This window comes from Urocitellus parryii, chromosome 12 (genome assembly GCF_045843805.1).
Source record: "Urocitellus parryii isolate mUroPar1 chromosome 12, mUroPar1.hap1, whole genome shotgun sequence".
Lineage (NCBI taxonomy): Eukaryota > Metazoa > Chordata > Mammalia > Rodentia > Sciuridae > Urocitellus > Urocitellus parryii.
In genome coordinates, this window is record NC_135542.1 from 65,071,340 (window position 1) to 65,081,155 (window position 9,816).

The window sequence follows — 9,816 nt, forward strand, 5'->3', positions numbered from 1 at the left end:
AATTTGGTGAGACCATCTCAAAGTTAAAAAAAAAAAAAAAGAAAGAAAGAAAAGAAAAAGGTTCAGTGGTAGAGTGCCCTTGGGTTCAATACCCAAACCCAAACCCAAACAAAGAAAAGCAAAAAAAAAAAAAAAAAAAAAGTCCCAGGAATAACAGATAAAGGAGCAGCCACTAGCTCTAGGGCTGACACTTCCCACCGCTCCCCACCTAGGCTGAGAGCCAGAATTCTGGGGTGAGGGTGTGGCAGTGGCTCAGTGGGTGGCAGAGAAGTTGGCTGAGGCGCTGTAGGCAGGGCTGGCAAGCAGGAAACTGTCTGCTGGGTTCTGGGAAGCCGCCCACAGGCAGCTGTGCTATAAGAGCCAGAAGAAAAGTACTGGACCCAGGAAGAAAAGCCCCTTCAGTGTTCCTCTAGCACTTTTACTGGCAAAGCCTAATGATGGCACAGCTGCCACAGGGCCTTTGATTTTAGGGCCCAGTTACGGGATGACAGAGCATGTGAAAGAAGGGCACATTTGGAGCAAAGAAACACTAAGTTGATTGAGTCCCCTTCCATCTGTGTTCTCATAATTTAAAACATTTAAAAGGGAATTTTCCCAAATCCTGTCTTATGTATTTATAGTACTGCAAAAGGGAGCTATGGGAGGGTGACCATATGCTCCAGATTGTGTGGGACAGTCACAATTCATACTTGTTGGTCAAATATTATTAATAGTGCCCCTTTTCATTCTCAGCAATGTCCCCTTTTGGAGGAGGTAACGTGATTACATTAGCTATGGATGTAGCAGCTTTTATCAAATCCTCCCACTGAAAGTAGTTAGAAAATCTGTAACTACTAATAATGACAACAGAACCCCCTGCCCCGGCCCCCACGACCTGCCCCCCAAACAAACAACAACAAAAACCAAAAAATGTTTAGAGGCAATAGTGAGCTTCCAAGCTCATCCAGGAGTTAAGGGACTGGGATTCCAAGGAGAAAAGAAGGTCCTTGTGGTGAGCTTGGTACCCTGAGTCACTTTCCTCTTGGAAGTGTTTGCTGGGTTGTAAGTGGGAGAATCCACGAGACTGAAAAGCTCAGCAGAAAGCAGCAGCCCACAAGAGTAATATATGATAAAAAATGTACATCTGAGTCCATCTAAAAGAGCTATTTTTATTAAGTATAAAAATAAAAATTCTATGTGACACGAAAGTACTGTTAGTTAAAATGGTAGCATTTCCTCCCTTAATGATACATACAATAATGGTATATTTTACAATGCAAGGCATCTTAGATTAGAGAAATATTTGTTCACAAGTGTGGATGTTTCTATGAAGGAGAAGAATCCTATGGAATCTGCTGGATCAAAGGATATGTGCATTTCAAACTTTGATAGATTCTGCTAAACTGTCTTAAAAACCAATCCAAACTAGAGAGTCTCCATTTCCCCACACTCTCGTCAACACTGTATGTTACCAATCTTCTAAATTTTTCCCCATCTGATCTGCTCTCACCCTTTCTTCCTTTTGGCTTGGATCCAGAGTGAAGGATCTGAGCTTCCTCAATTTACCACCATGCTACACTCTGTGTACTCTGCTTGAACTTTGGAGAACTTGGGCCTTGGGACCCACTCATCTGTCTCCTCCTATAAATAAATAAAGGGTGATTTCCCCACACAGTGCTCGTGAGACTCAAGGACTATCTGGACAGGAAGGACTTCAGGCATGGCCAAGTGCAGGGGTTCTGAAGAGCATTCAAGAGGGTCCACCCCATGAAAGATGGCAGTGGCATCTTTTAGATTTCTATTTAGAAAAGTAATTTAAACTAATTGGGCTGGGAATATATGCTTTGCATGCACAAAGCCCTGGGTTCAATCCCAAGCACCACCAAACAACAACAACAATAAATAATTATTAAGACTCCCCGCAACACTTAAAATTGAATCAATCACTTTGGGAGCCTCTGGATGCATGTTGATCAGTACACACAGCACTCCCTAAACGCCAGATGTCTGTCCATGTGACAGCTGCCCAGGTGGTTCCTCATGTGGGTTTCAACTTCTCTAAAGCCATGTTTTTGTAGTCATGACTAAAACAAATTTTAAAAAATATATTTACTGAAATAAAGCCAATGATGACCATAAAATATTCTGTAAATTTGAATCAAGATGATTTTCATTCATTAGATCCACAAATTTGATTCCACTAATCAGACTGTTTATATGCCTCATCAGGATATCTCTTGCATATCAGAAATTAGAGCCTTAAAGAAAAAATACAATGACTATTATATCCAGTTTGGTCTTCCATTATTAAGAAGAAAGATCAGCCATACTCACTTTGTTACTTGCAGAATGGTACTTGCATACAGCAATCCTTCTGTTTCATCATGTAGACATGAAAACATGAAAGTAATAAAAATATACCACTTTTTTTTTAAAGTGCAAAAGGCATAAATTTCAAACACTCACTTAGGAAAGCAGTTTTTGTCTATTTCTGATGTTATAATGAGTCATTAAGTTTCATACATTTTAATATATAGTACATTTGTTCCAATACCAAATATGACAAGTATTTTAAAAGTTTTTTTGTTAACAAACATGCCTTCTTCTTACATAATTAAATTAAAACATTTTGCATTACTTGGTAAATGGGAAAGTGTTGATACTAGTCTTTTTATTCTATAGGCATCACTGTTTTAAAATTACGCATGAATCTAAACTAAGTTTGATTGTATTAAAAAACCACTCCTTTAATATGTATCTTACACAATTTATTAAATGATTAAAATAATTTAATGGTGATGGTAAAAGTTACATGGTAAAAAGAGTTTTCCAGTCAAAATGGACTTATTTAGTCTAGGTTCTTCCATTTATTTATGATATCTATTTAGGCCTCTACAAAGACCCATATACTTATCAACTCAGTTACATATGAAATTCTTTACAAGTTTTACTTTCTTTTATAAACCTAAATACCTTTTACAATTTACTCAAGCCTGTACTTAAGTTTTGTATTAAATCCCCTGTTTGAGATCAAGTAATCTTTACAACAACAACAACAACAAAAATCTATCTTTTGAACACAACTTTAAATAAGCTTAATTCCAGCCTACTTTGGAGCCATCCTAACTTGAAGGACAAGAGGCGGAGCCTTAGCTCAGGTGGGGCTGGCCTCTTGACAAATCTTAAAGTGTTTTATTTCTGAAGTTGATTTTTGCCTCTTTTTTAAAGAATCCTTCTACAAAGTTCTTATATATTGTTTGTTGATCTATCTGTATATCAGTTAACACAAATTACCCCTGAAACATAAATCAAACAGAAAGGCCAAGAGACCTCTTAACTTTCTTTTTGTGGAAAAAGTGGCAAAATGTTTCCATATCGCACATTGTCAACCTTGAAACCAATCAGGCTTTCCTTATATATTCCTCAATTTAGAGATGAGGAAATGAGTCCCAGAGGGAATGGGAATTATTTAAGATCTCTTATGACCAAAGAAGATCACAACTAAGACTCCTAGCTCATTGCTCTTCAGAGGCAGTCTGGGTGCAGGTAAGTAATTTGGAGGTCTCAAGAGGCTTCTCCTTTTGTCTCAGACTCTGTCCCTTTTTCAACATTACCCTTTCTAGGTTCCTTCCTTAGGACCCTCAATTTCCTTGGGGCTAAGCTATTTAAGTTCCTTTTATGAGGTGCTGACTTCCCATCGCCCACAGTCAGGATCCATCACTATCTTCTAAACTAGTAAAGGATTGAATCCATGAAAGGTGGGGCAGAAGAGAGGGAACTGGATTGCCAGTGGCCAACTCTGCTGCTCTTGGTTTACCAGGTGGGCTCTGCCTCAGAGACTCAGAAGGGAGGAAGGGCAGATTTTGCAAATGCTATTGGGATTTCAGAAGATGCAGAGAATGAGTCCACACCTTATTTTCTTGTTGACCAGGAAAATTAACCCCTTTCAATTTAGGGGGGGGCGGAAATTATCCCTACCCTGTAGCAAGTCATGTATTTGCCTTTTCAGCCTGTTCCAACTTTGGGGGGAGGAATTTATTTCAAGGGATCACTCTCAGCTGCCCTTGATTTACCCTGGATTTGTCCACACATTCTCAAAGGAGCCCTAACCCTGGCATGCTGTAAACAACTCTGCAGCCCACCACCTGTCTGGTGCCTTGCAGGGTATCAGCCACTCCCTTTCTGAGCTGCTCTTTTTGGGGGAGTACCAGGGATTGAATTTAGGGGCACTTGACTACTGAGCCACATCCCCAGCCCTATTTTGTATTTTACTTAGAAATAGGGTCTTGCTGAATTGCTTAGGGCCTAGCTAAATTGCAGAGGCTGGCCTTGAACTTGCAATCCTCCAGTTTTAGCCTCAGTCATTGGGATTACAGCTGTGTGCCATCACCATGCCCAGCTCACAAGGCTCCTTTCTTCTTAGGGTCTCACTGAGTTGCTAAGCCTCACTGTTGCTGAGGCTGGCTTTGAACTCTTGATCCTTCTTGTTTTAGCCTCCCAAACCGCTGGGATTACAGGTGTAGGCTCCCTCACCAGGGACAAGGCTCCTTTCTCTAGGTGAATAATCCAGTCTGCACATGGCTCTGAGCTTTCTTCGAAAAGATTCAGAAGGCCCCTGCTCTACACAGAATCTATTGCTGCCTCCTTGTCAACCTGACCACTTGTTATCTCTTCTGCTTGAATTTCAAGACCTTCTATACTCTAGTATCAAACTACTGCCTGCTATTTTTCACCCTAAAATAACCTGTTATTGTGGGCAAGTCACCATCAAGGTCACTATACCCATGACCTCAATTCTGCTCCTATGGCTTGTGCATGCTGGTTATTTTCACCAAGTGCCAAGATCATCCTGTTTGCTTTTCTGGGAGGGCAGAGGTCACCAAAAAAGGTGACCAATATCCAGGCACAAACAAGATGAGTGGGTCAAGCCTGAAGGAATAAACAGAGGGGGCAGTGGGCAGATTGTGGAGGTGCTGCTACTATACCCCCAGGAGGATGCATATTCCCAGCGGAGTTATCAGTTAGGTAGTGTGCAGAGTGCCTAGGGGCAACAAAAATGCTCAAATTTTAGTTTTTGAAAATGATTAGAAATAATGAACATATGTGAATAAAACAATATAAATCCAGCCTGGGTTTGTTAGGTGCAGGACAGGCTGAACTAAGTTGTCTGCAGGGCAGGCTGAATAGCTGCAGGATAACCCACGCACTCACCCCCCCCCTCTATCTGTCCTTTATCACCTGTTTGCATCAAGTCTGAACACTCAACCCCACTCAAGGTTGAACACTCTACCCCCACTGTCTAGTGCAACGGAAACCCACATCTAGCCCCTGCCCCCTCTGCCTGAAGGCAGAAGATGACACTACTATATGATCCCATCACTGTATGTCAACAAGGCAGTCTGCAGACCCAGAGACCCCATTAGATTTGGGCTATAAAAAACTCCCTCCTGCCATTCCCCTCTCTTTTGCCCTTGCTCTCTCTGTCTTCTCTTGCTTTCACTCTCCCTCTCACTCCTCTCCTCTTCTCTCTTTGCTCTCCCCGCCTCTTTCTTTCTCTCTTTTCTCCTCTTTTGCACTGCTGCAATAAAGATCTCTTGGTCGCTCCGAGTGTTGTGGTCACTGTCCTTTCAGGATTAATCTTTATGCCATCGCATTTGTAAAGTATACTTTTAAAAGAAGTTCTCTTTCCCTTTCCCTCTCTCCCCATTTTTTTTTTTTTTTTTGGTATTGGGGATTGAATGCAGGTGCACTTTGCCACTGAATTACATCCCCAGATTTTAAAATTAATATATATATATATTTTCTAAGAGAGTCACTAAATTGCAGAGGCTGACCAGAAATTTGCGATCCTCCTGTTTCAGCCTCCCAATAATAGGGATTACAATCGGGGGAGGGTAGGGGCATCGTGCCTGGCCGAAACATTATTGTTTAGAATGAAGGAAAGGGGTCCACAAGGACAAAAAGTATGGCCCAGAATAGTCATATTCAGACCTGGGTACAGGGTTTAAACTTTCTGTTTTTTTTTTTTTTTTTAATGGATCTTTGGGTATTTAAATTAGAGCTCCAGGTTTCAAATTATTTTAAAAGTTGGTTTTTTTAAAGTTAGTAGAACAAAAATTAACACTCTGTGGCTCAATAAAACACGTAGGGTTGAGGGAGATGCGGAAACCTCTCCAAGATCAAGGGTGATCTTCGTGTCCTCGGATTGCAGGTGGCGCGACTCCTCTTCGGGGACAAGCCTTCTGCCCAGAGTGCCCCAGCTTCGCTAGGGTTGCAGGAGGAGCCCTAGAACTCCTGGCTGGTGTGGCAAGGCCCCAGGCTGGGGCCCTGCGGGGCCGGGTCTGGAAGGTCGGTCACCGCCCCCAGCAGCCCAACCTTCCGGCCCGCGCGCGCGCCGCCGGCAGAGGCCGCCCTCGAGCAACTCGGACACAATCGTCCAAAGATTTCCGGGCTCCAGCATGCCACCTGGCCGCCCGCACCCCGCGGGAAGTCGTTCGCGCCTTCCAGAGCACTTCTCGGCTGGGGTCGCCGGGCCGCGAGCGGTTGCCGCGGGATATCTTGAGTCTCGGAGCCCAGGCCGCCCGTCCCGGCCCCGCCCCTCGTCTCGCGTCATCACAGCCGCGAGGCCTGCCTGCCGGCTCCCTGTGCTGGCTCCTGCCCCTCGCAGCCCTCTCCTAGGAGGTGAAAGCCCCGCCGAGAACGCGGTGTTGGCTTATGGCCGCAGGGACCAGGCCGCCTCTCCCACGGCGCTGCCCGGGACGCGGCCTGCGCCCTTTGCAAGGTCCCAGTTCGGCCATGTTAACCCGCCCTCCAGCCCCGAGGGGAACACTCGTAGGATTTTCCAGCTTTGCTGGCCTCGGAGTAGCCAGGCAGCATATGTGTGCCCAGCCGGAAGTTGCAAAGGACCGGGTCCGAGCTAGGAGCCGCGAATGGCAGACGCGCATGCTCCGCGGAAGCCCGCACCCGGCCGAGTGAACCCTGATAGAGCTATCGCGAGGGCGGCTAAGCGGAGCTCCAGTGGCGCAATCGGTTAGCGCGCGGTACTTATACAGCAGTACATGCAGAGCGATGCCGAGGTTGTGAGTTCGAGCCTCACCTGGAGCACGGTCCTTTTTTAGATATCCGGAAGATTCATTTTATCTCCTTGCCGAAAGACTTGAGTCTTCTCAGTTCCTGTCTCGTAACTACTCTGCCTCAAGTCGCGCTCGGCCGCTAGCAGGAAGCACAGCGCAGCGGAATCTTATACCTGTTTCACGATCGGTTTGCAACATCCAGCTCTCGAACCCAGCCGTCCGTCTATCTGCCCCCATCTAGTTATTTTTCGGCGGGTCTTTAATGTCATTCTGTCCGGGGAGGATGCGGCCCGGAGGTGCTTGGGCGCTACCCGGTGGTGGTCACGCTTCCGAGGCGTAGGGATCAGATGCCCCGGTGCTCCTCCCTGCAGGGTGAGCCCTACCTCCCGGCGCCGGGAAGGAAGCCTGGGGTCTCAGCCGCGACGCTCGTCCTGGGGCGGGTGCAGCCAGGCCACACTCCTGGCGTGGCGGCCCGAGGCGCACAAGCGGAGCCGGGACGATCTGCTCCCCTGACTTTTAACTCGCAGTAACCACCTTCCTACTGCCCCATCCTAGGGTCGCGCAGACCCCCGGCCTGCGGGCCCTCGTCCCCGTCGCAGGCGCCCCGCCCTCTCGCGGTAGCTTTGCAGTTTGAGAAAAGTGCCCGGGGCGTTTCCTCCCCCCCGCCCCCCCCCCCCGCGCTGTCACTCTGAAATGGTGGCGCTAGCTAGTGGTCTAGAGAGGAGACGTTTTCTAGGGCTATTCGAGTGGCAGGCCCCAAATCCGGTTCAGGAGTTTTCTGCGGGGACAGACTCCCCGCGCCCGTGGCCAGCTGGGGTTGGGGCCAGCTGGACACTCCTCAGGCTGCTGTGAGGCGCGGGGGCACTGTGTCGAGGGGTGGGTGAGGGCGCCCTGCGCGGGCGGTGTGGGCAGAGCGGGAACGGGTTCAGCTCGAGCGGGGCGGGAGCCTCGTGGACGGGAGCCTCGTGGACGTGTCCTCTCGAAAGGGCGGTTTTCAGCTGCTCTTACGAAGCGCGAGTCGTTAATTTCCGGGATGGATGTATAACCCAGAGTGGAGAAATGCAGGGTCCAGAAAGCTCTAAGAAGGGGATGCAGGGTGGCGCTCTCGGCGGCTTCCTCGGCGCCCGTCCCAGTCGTCGGTGGCTCTCGCCCCCCCAGCCCCGGTTCCGGAGGCGGCCGCGGTGCTGCCAGCAAGTCCGCCCACCTCACCTCATCCTGGGGCGCAGCGCCTCCGCCTTCAGCTCGGGGACTCGTCCTCTGCAGGGTAGCGCGAGCCCCCCAGTAGAGATCCAGCTCAGGCTTGGAAATAAATAGAATCTGTATCCATGAAAAAAGGTGCTCATTTTCTTCTTGAAAACTTTATTATAATATAAGTCGCATATCATATAATTTACCCACTTAAAGCGTACGACTCAATTTCTTTTAGTATATTTATAGGTTTTTGCAACCAGCTCCGCAGTCAGTTGTTGAGTAATTCCATCACTTCGGGAAGAAACCCTTGATTCCTTTAGCTGTACCCCTGCGGGTCACATAATCTCCCCAGCTCACATCACGAATCTACTTCCTGACTCTATGGAGTTCCTACTTCTGAACTCCTATAGGAATGGAATCATCCAGCATGTGGCCTTTGTGTTTTTTTTTTTTTTCCCCTTCCATTTGCCATAAGGTTTTCGAGATTCATCCATGTTGTACTACACATCACTACTTATTTTTTTTTTTTGAGATGGGTTTCCTGTTGCCTAGGCTAGTCTGGAATTACTAAGATCAAGTGATCCTCCTGCCTCAGACTTCCAAACAGCCGGGAATACTGAATGCTACTGGTATCACCCAACGGGCTCATTTCTTTTTATGACAGAATAATATTCCATGTATAGATTATTTTCATACAGAGGAGAAAAGGCTGGCATTTTCGCTGAAAACTTCTTTTCCAGAGGGAATTAATTTTAAAAAGTACAAAGCCTAAGAGTGACCTACTGCACCTGTCTGAATTTCAGAGGTTACTCACTGACCAGGAGGAGCTGGTGGGTTCTGAGAGCTGAGCCCAGAGCAGATTCCCTAGAAGGGCAACCATAAATGAGTGAAAGATCATTATATCCAGCTTCCTGACTACACAGGAACCCCTTGTTCAAAACCCCAACTGTTATTTGAAAATTTCTAGCTTTAGAATTTCCTTTCAAGACAATCCTTTCCATTTTCTGACAACTCTTCTAGTTAGAACCTTCTTCATACATATTGTTTCTGTCCCTACTGATTACTTTACTGCCCAGATGGTGACTTTAGGGACTCTTTTTTTTCTGGTGGGGTGGAAAGGATGGAAACTAGTTGTTTAATCTAGAAATCCACACTAGGACATCATTGGTGGGCAACAAAAAGACTTGGCAGATTTGTAGTCCAAAGTCAATTTCTTTTTTTTCTTTTAGGTACAGAAGTACTGAACTTGGGTGCTCTACCATCCTCAGCACTTTTTATTTTTATTTTTTATTTTGAGGCAGGGTCTGGCTAAGTTGCTGAGACTGGCCTGGAACTTGTGATCCTTCCGCCTCTGCCTCCTGAGTTGCTGTGATTATAGGGGTGTGCTACTGCCCCTGGCTATAGCTCAAAGCCTTAGAATAATGTTGACAGGACTTTTAGAAGGTTTCAGTGGGTAACAAAAATCAAATCAGAAAAATATGGGATAATAGTTTCTAAACTACAAAATACTATGTCATTACTATTGACAACAGACTACTGGATTCAGCCTGGGTATAATGTATGATGGCTTCAA

At 46.3% G+C, this 9,816-nt stretch overlaps 1 non-coding gene across 1 annotated transcript; it reads left to right on the forward strand.

Moving 5' to 3' along the window:
- The first annotated feature begins 6,990 nt into the window (after positions 1–6,990).
- Positions 6,991–7,083, forward strand: Trnai-uau (transfer RNA isoleucine (anticodon UAU)). Its single transcript is given in 2 exon segments — positions 6,991–7,028; positions 7,048–7,083. It is a non-coding gene; the product is annotated as a tRNA-Ile (tRNA).
- Positions 7,084–9,816: the final 2,733 nt, after the last annotated feature.